Consider the following 12,207-nt stretch of genomic DNA (forward strand, 5'->3'; position numbering starts at 1 on the left):
TTCCTGGAAAGGGATGGTCTCAGAAAGGTGGGGATAGCAGCATGAATTTATTTCTGTCTCTGTGGTAATCACAGCTAGAATAACTAGAGGTTAGCGTAGTCCTGTTTCCAAAACACTCACGCAGCTATAGAGGCCCACCTTGTGGGCAGTAGTTTGAAAAAGCTGGACATCGTGTGGGATTCTCTTTCCAGTACACAATCTGTGAGTGCTAAGCTCTGTGAATGTAAAAATAACGTATATGGCAACAATAATGAGTAAGGCAGGATGAGATGGTTCCTGTTCCAAAGGCCTATGAACCAAACAGAAAGGGGGAAGAACAGAGCTGGTTATGTAGCAAAGCTCCAGGTTTTACTCAAGCAAAGAAGTTTCTTCCAGAAAGGCAGATGCAGAACAAGAAAAGCCAGGAGAAAGGAACAAAGTATATGACAGGTAGAAAAGTAAGGTAGAAATTAGGAAGAAGGGGCAAGGACGGAGAGTAGGGGATCTCTGGCAGTTACCTTTGCCAAATATGTTCTTTCCGAGCAGTGTCACAGATCAGGGTGTCATACCTTTAAGTCCTAGATCAGACCAGTAAGTCAGGATGTGATCCTGCCACCAGGTTAGGCAGTAAGGTTGCAGTGTACTCCAGCTAACTCAGGCCTAGCACAGAGACACCTAACTTAAGATCTGAGCTTCCTCTCTCTTGGAAGGAGAAAGATTGTCACTTCCAGAATGCAGTCTAGCGTGCCTAACCCCTAAATTGCTCTGGCACTGAGAAGAGAGGCAGCAGCAAGTAGTCCAGCAATACTCCTGCAAGCAGAGAGGCAGCGGCAATACTCCTGAGTAGGCACTCCAGGCAATTAGCTGCTCAAGGCTAGGCAGGCACGTTGCCCCCACCAAGCGCCTTTCCCCGACTCCAACAGTCTTTTCTTCAGACACCTAACCAGCAGCTTGTCACCGGGTTTTGTTTGGTATTCATCCCCAAGGCACAAAGGAGCTTAGGGATGAAGTGGTTAAGCTGCTAACAAAGAGACTTTCACTATAATCCAGTGCTATACAAAAGGCATGGAGAAGCGCAAGTGTTACAGCTATTTAAAAAAGACAAACACCAAGATGCTGGTTCTGTACTGGAACTGAAATTCCTTCAAGTGAGGGAAATTAATTCCAACAGTATTTAGGAAAATGTTGAGACCTGGATGCACACAGCGTGACTTTGCTTTCCAGGCCTCTCCAATCTACCAGAAACACCCACAGAAGTAGAGAATGGAAGAATCAGAATTATCCCGAGTGAGAAAAGTAGCCATTAATTAGACACCAGCTAAGAGGCAACAATAAATTAGAGCAGTCCATTTTCATCTCAGCAATGCAATGGAGATTCCTACGGTTTGGTAATGCGGCCCTGACTTCAGCACAGCTCTTTACTCCATCGCTCTTCAGTGAAGTCATTAAGGCAGGCTTAATTATAAACATAGCCTTATGTCTTGGAGAAGACAAGGCGACTTAAGCAGGTGTTGGCACTTAAGCACTTGTGCATCTGTTTGGCTTAGCCGGAAACTGAGACCAATTTTGCTCTCTGAAATATTTATTGCTTGGGATACACCGAGCGTGGCGATGCCGGCCGATCAGCCCTAGCACGTAGCTACTAAGACTACTGAAAGCAGAGGCGGTGTGTGGGGACTGCGAGGGCACACAGTGATAGATGGAGATATTTACCCTCTACAACCCCATTTCATCCTGCCTGCCCTCCCCTCCAGCCCCATTTCCTTCCTATGCAGCACCCACCCCCCTGCCAAGAGATCATGCCATTGCCTCACCGACCTCTTTCCAAACAGCACAAGCAAAATTTCCAGGTGTGCCTAACCTGTGCGCTCAGCAGCAGGTCCCACCTTCTGGTGGAGACAGATTAAAGCAATATACTTTCATTTTTTGGTATTTCCTGCACACCTAGGAGATGCTTCAAGTTTCAGGGGAGCCTTTTGCAGGATATCGATGGCAGGTCATTTACGGGGAGTTAGCCTTCAGCCACTGCTGACCTGTGTTAGGATCACAGGAATAGGCACAGCTACATCACACCTTACGTTAAGAGAATGCTCTTTCATTCTTTTTAGATTCCAGGGCACTCACCAATCATTGATTCACAGCAAGCACGTATGATAAATAAGGGTAACCTCTGAGCAAACTGGTTTGTGATTGTTTCATTTGAAGGTTTTTTGCACCTTCCTCTGAAGGCTCCGACATTCTCACTGGCTAGGCATCCACAGAGGTGCCAGGGTGAGCCAGTGCAGCCATTTCTGTGTCCCCCATCTCAGAAATAGGTTTCTTCTTCATGTTTTTTTTTTTTTTCCCATTACATTGACTGCAAGAGCATTTAGGGAATGAGTGAGTGAGTGCAGCTTGGCCATTTGTCTTCAGTGATGTTCTAGAGCATCGCTGTCACCTCCTACATACTGACGTCACCACAAAGAAATTTGACCTCTCCCTCTGCACCAGTGACAGGCCACTATCAGGGCTGGCTTCCCAAACAAGATCATTTGCAGAGTGGGTGAGTTATGCCATGATTTATTTGTAGTGGGGTGAGCCAAAAGGAAGACTAGAGGGCCCCATCTTTAGGTCTCTGCTCCCTGCATCCAATTTGTCAGGAACATCTCTTGACAGGGGAAAAAAAAAAAAAATCAAGACCTGGATTTCTCAAGCGCTAGCTTAGCACAACCAGAACAGTTCATCTCTGTGGCTTGACAGAAGGGCTCCTAGGAGCAACAAAATAGCAACGATGACAACAACAACAACAACCCAAAAAGCAAAAGCTCATTTGGCTCAAGTCGGTTAAGTTGTCAGTGTGTTTGGAGCGAAAAGGTCTTATGTCTATTCCTGCTGTTGCTTTGAAATTCCCAAATCAACATGACAGGCTGCATAATGACACAGATGGCAGTCATAAATAACTACAGGCTGGTAACAGTCACTTCCCTTCTCCCGTGGCTTCTGTTTCCTTCTGCTCTACAGACGGATTAGTTTTAGACCATGGTATGTATAAAATGCTGCAAAGCTCTAGCCTGTTTTCTTGTAATTCTCCCCAAAGTGTTACATCACAGAATTTCTTTGGACCCAGATGCCTTAGGTTTGCCCCCATTTGAGGTGCGTTTGAATCCTTGGTAGAATCCTCTATTTGTTTTGGGGATTATTGAGATTTATGCCTGCACCTGACATCAGATGATGCTTTAGGGCACGGACAGCCAAAAATGCAACCTCGAGGAAACCTCTGTTCAGAGAAGCCATTGCATATGGCCTGCAAAAAGACTTAATAGGTGTGGCCATCTTTGGCAGGGAGATCACTACATCAGCTGGAGTCCCTTCAGGAATGTAACCGCGTGTGGCAGGCTAATGCCTTTCTTGGCCTATCTAGTAAAAAGGGCAGCATTGTTACTCAGAGCTGGGTTTAGCAAGAACCAGGAAAAGAGCATCATTCAGGAAGCTGAAATAGCGATAAAACCAAGCACTACACAAAGAGCTACACTTTTTTTTTTAGAATGAAAAATCGGAAGTTTGATTATTCCTTTGGTGTCTAGCACAATGAATTCAGGTGCCAAAACCACCTGAATTATTTGGTTCTTCTTACCACTTGAGTGTAATCTTTCAGGAACAGGCAGTCCTGTACTATAATCGAGTTAAGAAGCTGTGGGCTGGTGGCGCACGCTGAGTTTTTAACAATTTACGCATACACCAAATTGCAGATGCCCATGCCTAATTGTACTGATCTGATGTCAGACCAACAAAATTACAAGATTATCCCTTTGCAGCAGAGCAAAGTGTTTTTCACTCTGTGATGCATGAACAACACTAACACAATTTCCCTGTAGATGAAGGACTTCACGTGGCAAGGTGAATGGGTTGTTGTATCTCCAGGAGGTGCCGAGCGGCTCTGTCTTGGTAAATCCAGGCATGTCCCAGCCAGAAACCTTTACTGTGTTCATGTAACCAGCTGTCATTATACTGGGACCTGAAGTGCCTGGCAGAAAACATGAAACTTGTGATGACAGTCCAGGTGATACAGTCTGAATGGCTGTTGTTGTGGAGCATAGAGGGTTCACAGCAAAACAGTGATTAATGTAACTGGGACCACATGAGATTTGACCATCCTTAAGGAGAAGCATCTGGAAGGATGCACTGGCGTGGGTTATCAGGGTGATTAACAAAATCCTGCTAGGAGGCGATAGGTAACTTCACAGAAAAAAAAAATAATAATCTCACTGAGAAAATGCAGATTTGACAAATACCAGAAATGTGTCTTCCTCAACATTTTGAATTTCGTAAAACCCAAACTGGAGCTTTCATTAAACCTTTCCAGAACAGAAAATTTTAAATTTATGCTAGTAATTCAGTTTTGTTACAGTGTGACTTTTGAAAAATCAGCCTAGAAACAGATGGGATGATTTTGCAAAACAAAACCTATCGACCCCAAAAGGAATGTAAAAATATCCATTCCATTAAGGGGTTATATTGTGGAATTTCCATCAAGTAAAAAAAAAAACAAAAAACACTGTACCAGGTCACTTCACCTGATGTCAGGGAAATGTCCCCAGTTCCAGGATCTCTCACAGCGCAAAGCACAGCCAGTGTCTGTAGCAGCAGTACCCATCCAGATTTCACTCCGCACTACAAGTGCTGCTCGCCCAGTTCTGCAGAGCAGCAGCTCCTTGCAGCAAGCAGCCACCATGTGGATTTCACAGCTTCCACTGTTAATGTCTATTTATGGCACTAAAAATCTCCTGCACCTTCAAACCAGTTGGAGATGCTGCGCAGAGTGTGTGGTGGGGCTTTCATCCTTTGCTTCAAATAACAAGGAGTAAATATTTACCCAAAGTACAGGCTTGGAATCCCTGGAGAATGTCCAGCGAGTCCCAGAGAAGTAAACGATACACAAAAAACCACAGAAGCTTTTCCCTGAATTCTCTTGAGAAAATTAATCTTAACATCTTTAGAGAAAATGCAGCTGGGGGTAAATTTCCAGAGCAGCTCCAGGGATCTGACCTTGCAGCTCCGGCTGACGTAAAGAGGAGTGGGGCAGGCAGGGCCTGTGTACGGCAGGATCCAGGGGTCGGGAGAGGCCAGCTTTCTGCTGCAAACCAGCACTAAAGGTTGGCGCAGGACACCCCACAAGCAGAAACCAACGCCTCGCAAGGCAGTCCTGGAAGGTTTCCTCAAGGTTCACGAGGTGAGAAGATAGCATCTTGTGTGACTCGGACACTGGCCTGGGATCTGGTAGGCTGAGGTCTCAAGGGCTTGACTCGAGTAGCGTTGGTCTCGCTGGTTCTTCCTCGCAGCCCCCCAGTGCTGTGGGGAGCCCACCATCATGCCACAGCATTTCAATTTCCCCGAGCACCTCCTAGCACCACACGCCACCAAAGGGGAGAGTTTAGATCTCACGCAGGATCAGGGAGTGCTGCGGCTTAATACAAGGCTTGGAGCAGTTATCTTCATTCCTCTGGAATTACAGAAAGTCCTTCCAGTGGCACGATATGGGAAAATAATCCCTGAGTTTTCAAGTGTTGTATGTGAGAATGGTTCAAGAGGAATGAACTTGGACAGAAGGAACACGGGGAGGGACCGCAAGGATACTCAGGGAATGGTTGTTTAGTCTAGCAAAATGAAGGCAGAGCGGGGTAGTAAACACCAGTGAAGGAAAAGGCCATTCCAGCCTGAACATAATTAGGTGCAAGAATCGATGTAATGAAGAAGTCTGTGGATAAATATGCAGAAATGAGACAAAAGTTACTACCTGTCAGAGGATTTGAAGAGTGCCATGTCTGCGGCAGGGACTCGTCACCTGCAAGGCTGGCTTGGCCAGCGTGTTTCTGGCAGGGATTAGGCAATGTGGTGCTTGTGACATCAACAGGATGAATTTGGCGACAAAGTTGTGTATGTTCCTGTAAATGCTGGTCACCGCTGTGAAAGCACTGTGCTTTCACTGGTACCCACCAGAATCAGTGTACGCATCCTGCCCAGAAATGTGGGAGCTTTACTCCTAAATCTCTCCAGCACCTTTCAAGAGCTTCTGCCTCGTCTTTGGTTTGTCTCTGTTATCGCAGAGCAGACAGAAGGGAGCACGTGCCCATACCTCAGATGCCTGCATCAACCCTCTTAATGTAAACCCCAGATGAAAAGGAGGGAGAGATAACTACACCACATTGTGGTCTGCGTCTTCCTTTCTGCCAGCTCTGTCGTTGAGAAGGAACACACAGACTGTGGAGAGTGACAGTACCCCAAACCACTCCAGCAGGAATCTCCACCAAAATCTGTCTTTACATATTTAAGCTCATCAAGGGTTGCCGTGATAAGTTTTCTACCAGAGGCAAATCTAGAAAGAATTAGGAATTTTTCTTCACTTTAAAAAAAAATGGTTCTAGTTCAAATTAGAATTAAGTCAGGGATGCTGTATGGCCTGTGCTAGGAAGAAGAACACGCCTCATGATCTTACCGATCCTTTTTGTGGCCTTTCAGCATATGCTGAAACATCAGCTATATATCCACTTAAAAAAAAGCCAAGCGAGGAAATCTGGTGTAGCGATGTCTAACAGATGGTCCTTACACAACACGTCTGAGTTTGCCACGTGATATTTCACAAGACTGACTCTCCGAGTGGTCCACTAAGAACAAAACTGTGAGAACTGTGGACCTGCCCTGGGACAGATCAAACAAAATTACGTCTCCCAGCCCACGCAGAGGATGGATAGTGCCAATCTCAGCTGATGGAAGGAGGGCCTAAAGTGCCGGACTTCTTCAGCTACTTTCAGCCACAGTGTTCAGGTGCATCTCGCCCCATGACATGAGATGTAACCGGTAGGTCCTACAGTAACCTGTTGTTGGCTTGGCTATGAAAGTCATCCCAGCGACTTCCCACGTCCAGCCAGGCTTTGTCAGGTTGGGGAACGCCTGGGGCTTTTGAGACAGACTGCCAACAGTCCGCATTTAATGCTCTCGTGTGATGGTGACACACAAATTTGGCTCTGCGTCCCCTTGCTGCTGATGGCAGAGGCAGCCCACGGCCGCATGGCTCTCCCGAGCCCTGAGTCACAAAGAGTAACGCCAGCCACGGGGATGTTGTACCAGCACAGAGCTCGCCAAGTCCCCGACCAGCCCTTCAGTTACGCATGGAAAGGAAGATACAGCGTAAAATGAGAGAAATGCTAATTACTGTGCCTCGCTGCTAAAAAAAGTAATGACTTTAAAGCCCACCAGTGTCTTGGCTGTAAAGACTCACTCATGCACAGAAACAAGGGGCCTGTATCGAAAGGGTAATGCTGCAAAACAGGGAAGAGACTTGCCCACCAACGCTAAATAGCACAGGGATGTCAACAAGACTTTTGGAACCACTAATAGCAAAATAGATTAACAATAAACAGAGCTAGCTCTGGAGTCAGTTCAGACTTGTAAAACAGATTATAACATTCAAGCCATGAAGCGCAACTCTAAAATCTGCTTCCTGCCCCTTCCCAATAATGTCCTGAAGCGTGCTGCTCCTGCAGCACTGAGCAACCCCTCAGCAGCAAGATACAGCCAGCCCCATCCACTGCACATGTACAGGCCAATAAAAAACATCTCCAGAAACAGCCTTAGACTCTTCTTTCAACCGCACATAGCATCGATTATTTCAGTACCTTGGGCATCATTTCTTTGTGGTTTCTTATCAGATATCTGTGGTTGTGTCGTTAAATGGTTTCTTTGGATCTTCCCTTTTATGTGAGCCAAGCTACTCCTGCCTTCATGGTATTTCATCTGTTTTTCCTTTTATGTTCCCCCTCTATCCTATCTTGTGAGCTCTGGGTGTTGAACTCTACGTCAGCAAAAGGCAGACCTGTGGATTTAAACATGGATGCAGGCAAATGCCAACTCAGCAATTCTGAGTAGCACGCAAGCATCTGGCAACCAGAGGAAAAAAAGTCTGTCTTTCCTAATTAAAATCAATGTATCTAGCTCTAGAGACAGCTACAGAACAACAGTCTCATCACAGGTTAGTATTTTCACTAGAGAAAAGCTCATTCCCCTTCCTGTGAAAACAAATGCTGCATCCCCAGGCCAGGTTTCACAAGAGTGGGCCACGGACTCCTACCCAAAATCAGTCCCTCCTCTTGGGGCTCCGGTGCTATACAAGCACACACAAAAACATACAAAAAATAGCATCCTTACGCCAAAAGGAGAAAATAAAGTAGTCTTATGTAGCCCAGAGGAGTGGGAACACATTTCATGCAGGCTCACACATTTGGTGCATCCCCTGGGTTGCTCCCATCACACTTGGCAGGTCGGTATCTGGGTTATGCGATGCTGGGACCCCCCAAGCAGCCCCAGCCATGCAGGAAGGTCACATTGAAGCTCAGCAGACACTTTTAATTTACTGCTCAGCAGTTCCCTAAAGGCTGATAATCCTGCTACTGTCTCTGCTCTTGTTTCACCAGGATAACGTGCTGAAGGTGGTGGATGAGAAGAGAAGAGGAGCACAGCCTTGTCCTCACTCTGACCTTCTATGAAATCAGCTTTCAGCACCTGCCCCGCACCCTTCATTCACCACAGACAGGGTCCCCCGTTCACCCTTCCCCACTCAGTTTCAGCATCAGCCCTTCCTATCCTGATGCCAAAGGACAGGAAAGGCTACACACACTCCCTACACTTTTCTTTGGTATTTGTTTTGCCTATATTGCAGCTGCGTGGCAAGCCAATGAAATGTCTACTGGATGCACTTTATTTTATTTAATAACTAATTCAGTTTAAAGTTAAGATTCAGCTTTCTGGGCAGCCCACCCATTCCCTCCCCAAGGCTAACAGGGAACCGTGTGTGCCCGGAGGACAGCAGGGGTTGGGTGAGCTCTCCCCAGCGGTTGCGTTGGGACAAGCGACAAAGCAGAGCATTAGGAGACAGGGTGAGAGGTGCTATGTTGTAGTGCAGTAGGTGGGTGAAGAAGTAGAGTTCAGGGCAGCTGTTGTAGTAGGGGTTTGTACGTGGTTGAAGTGGTGGCAGAGATGTACGGTAGTTGCACAGGTCGTGGGCACAGAGGGGACAGAACCTTCTTGGGGTGCTTTCGACAAGCACACAGCAGCCACAGCATCTCGTCCTTTCCAAGGTCACCTTTCTCCTCCTGTTAGATATGGTAGGGCAGAAGCAGTAGAGGCTGAATGAGCACATCAGGAACATGCTTTTTTCTAAGTAAAGTGGCTGCTGCATTGAGCAGGTACGTACGCAGCTTGGCAAAGCACTGAGCCTGCTGCTTAAGGCTGGGAAGCGCAAAGGCTACACTAACTGGAGATGCCTGCAGCAAGGAGGAGGGCAGCATAAACGCAGTAACTTTCCTTAATACCCTGCTGCAAGGAAGGAGCTGGCAACAGGACCCCAGCCAAATTGGAGCTGAAAGTCAAGGCTTCCTGTCAACTGCTTTCACCTTCCTGGTTGTGCCTTTCGTAGCCTTGTGCACAAGTAAGAGGGTAACAGTTCCCCTGGAAGCTGCCAAGGATACCTTTTGTCCTGGCCTTAAAAGGTGCCTTTCAAATCAAGGAACTGAATGAGCATCTACAGCATAAACGAGCAAAAATCCCAGCTGTTTAGAATTACAAGCAGATGAAAGACTGACAGCAAAGTAGAATCTAGCTGAAATGTGCCTGCCCATTAAGAAGGCAGAAAGCTGGCACAAGGAATAACATAATTCCTGACTTCTAAATGACAAAACAAGCAAGGCTATCATCCTCATTAAGAAGCACTGCCCTAAAACTTGAAGCAGTTTCAAGAGTAAATGTATGTGCAGATACTTATTCATGGAGATTTATTGAATGTCACTGCAAGATGCATTAGCTAACCAAAATGACAGACTGCCTTGGTGATGGAGTTGGCATGTGTGGACTGAAATACTGTATGCTGTTTTAATAAACTAATATTTGCACATATAAACACTTTGCTATTCTACGTAACTTGGATCCACAATACCTATCTCATGGAAGACAACCCTGGGAACTTCCTCTATGTGCCAAATTCAGGAGAGTTTACTGGCTTCAGACCAGGCATTAGCAAGAAACAGGGTATGCAGCTTTCATGTTTTATTAGTAGGAACACCTTCCCCCACCCAAGCCCAGACTGGGTTTATTTGGACTTATCCAACAGATAAGAGAACAGATAGATGCAAACCAGATTATAAGACTGCTCCAGGTCCTGGAAATTCTCCATCACTTAAAGGCTGGTTTTCCTCAACCAACTGGCTCGAACACTTGCTTATTTATTTATTTAAGATGAAAACAGCTCACTGACCTCAATCTTGATCCAGTCAGAATCACTGCCATCTTGCCTCAGTCCACACATAGAATATTCTCTGATGAAGAGCTTGTTGTTGCACTCCAGCAGCAATCAAGCAATAGAAAGCAACTTTTACATTGCCTCTGGCCCAGGACTTAGTTGTAGAGATAAAAATGCAACTTCAATTGTTGCTATACTTTATCTTATTGACATAAGATATAGGAACAGCTTTCCTCTTTCAAAGGAAAAACTGACACTTTGCCCTCCGTCCCCCCTCTTTCCCCTCTACCCCTCATAAATCCAAGCAACTTTGCACTTCATGATGCCTGGGAAGGATCAAGTCTGTACCAAGCTCTGTGGATTGTGCTGTGCAGATGGTGCCTGTCCTCAGCATAATTTCTTCTTGCTTACCAACAGCCTGCTTGAACGCACTTTGGATGGTGCCTGGATTGGAATTTTTCAGAAAAAACGAAAAAGGTGTGGCTAGCTATTTCTTCTTTACAGTGAGAGAAAAGATTGAAGAGTTGAAAAATCTGATGTAGAGGTGTTATTTATATTAAATAAAAATTATGAGAAAAAGTTCCAGTTTCTTAGTGTTTCTCAGCCCTATATTCAGGGCTTTTTCTACATGTGAACAGAATTTGTAGCATTTGCAGGGTAAGAGCTCCAATTCGGATCACTAAGCCCTTAGGAAAGGACTCACCTCCTGGCCTGGCTAAGTCAACCCACCCAGCAGGCTCGCTGTAATGATGACAACCTGCCTCAAAACACAAGGCTTGCTTTTCCACAGGTGTCAAAGCTGTCTCATTGCAACTTCACCTTTCTTGCAAGCAAATGCAACAGCAGCTTATAGAGTGCAAAATGATCTGCCTATGGAGACACCTGTTCCCTCCCAGCAGTGCTTGGTAGCTCAGGGGTTTTGTTAAGTTCACTCTTAATTATTCTTAAGAACAGGAAAACAGCAGCAACTATCACACAGAAAACGCCTTTTTCTTTAAACCAAAGGAGCGGTTTGCCACTGAGATACTGCTGGTTGGCAAAATTTACCATCAGTTTCAATGCAGCAACTCTGTAGCAAAATTGATTTCAGACTAGGAAATCAATTCTTGATTTAAAGAGATGATTAAACTCATCCTAAGGACAAAAACACATCTGGACAAGGTTGGAAGTACTTCATTTTCCAGAGCTTTACAAGGCCAATTACTGCAGGAGGCAACAAGAGAAAATCTTGACAGCAGTTCTGGCTCTCCATTCCCTATTTCAACAAATCTAATGCTATGGCAGAAGGATACCACACAAATTCCTAAGAACAAGTAAAGCCCTATAAAGAGAGGCTAAAAGCAGAAAGAACAGAAACATTCACAAATTTTCCACACCAATTCCCCTCCAGATGCAAACAGCATAGGAGCCTGAAGCTAAGCTGGCATTTACTGAGAAGTTTTTGTATTTGAAGTATGTAATACAGTAGTTAGTGCTTTCTTAGTTACAATGAAAGCTGTAAGTCAATTAGAGATACAGGGCAGAGTAGAGCATTGCTGTGAAGTTAAAATACCGCCTGCTGCCTTCCTTTGGCAAGGTACAACAATAGCTCAACCAGTTCACAGCCTCACACGCTCCCACAGTTGCTGGCAGGCGAAGTGAAGGCACTGGGAAGCCTGCAGCCATTCCCTGAGCACACCAATTTAGTGCAGCAACACAGCAGCTAACCAGAAATGAGGTGTTCCCAAAGCTCACTGCCTCCGAAGACATACGGAATAGCCAGAAGTCAAACTTGACCTCCTTTGCTTTACGTTCTAGCTCCGAAGTAACTTTCTCGTATCATTCTCTTCTCTGCTCACACCAGCTCCTCCCAGGACTCACAGCCAGTCACTGGTAACACACACACAGACACGTATAACACTCTCCATTGGCCCACTGAAATTAATTTAGGCTTCTCTGAAGGAGATCCATGATGCTCAGAA

General features: G+C 45.7%; 1 protein-coding gene across 5 annotated transcripts in view; it reads left to right on the forward strand.

Moving 5' to 3' along the window:
* The window catches only part of CCDC9B (coiled-coil domain containing 9B), a 55,722-nt gene extending 44,910 nt beyond the window's left edge, over nt 1-10,812 (forward strand). For 3 of the 5 annotated variants that reach the window (XM_013198354.3, XM_013198358.3, XM_013198359.3), the window contains one exon: nt 8,427-10,812. The gene's annotated coding sequence lies outside the window, so the exon portion shown is untranslated. The other 2 variants (XM_013198357.3, XM_013198356.3) reach the window with 2 other exon arrangements.
* The last annotated feature ends 1,395 nt before the right edge of the window (nt 10,813-12,207 follow it).

The sequence above is a fragment of the Anser cygnoides genome, chromosome 5 (assembly GCF_040182565.1).
Source record: "Anser cygnoides isolate HZ-2024a breed goose chromosome 5, Taihu_goose_T2T_genome, whole genome shotgun sequence".
Classification (NCBI taxonomy): domain Eukaryota; kingdom Metazoa; phylum Chordata; class Aves; order Anseriformes; family Anatidae; genus Anser; species Anser cygnoides.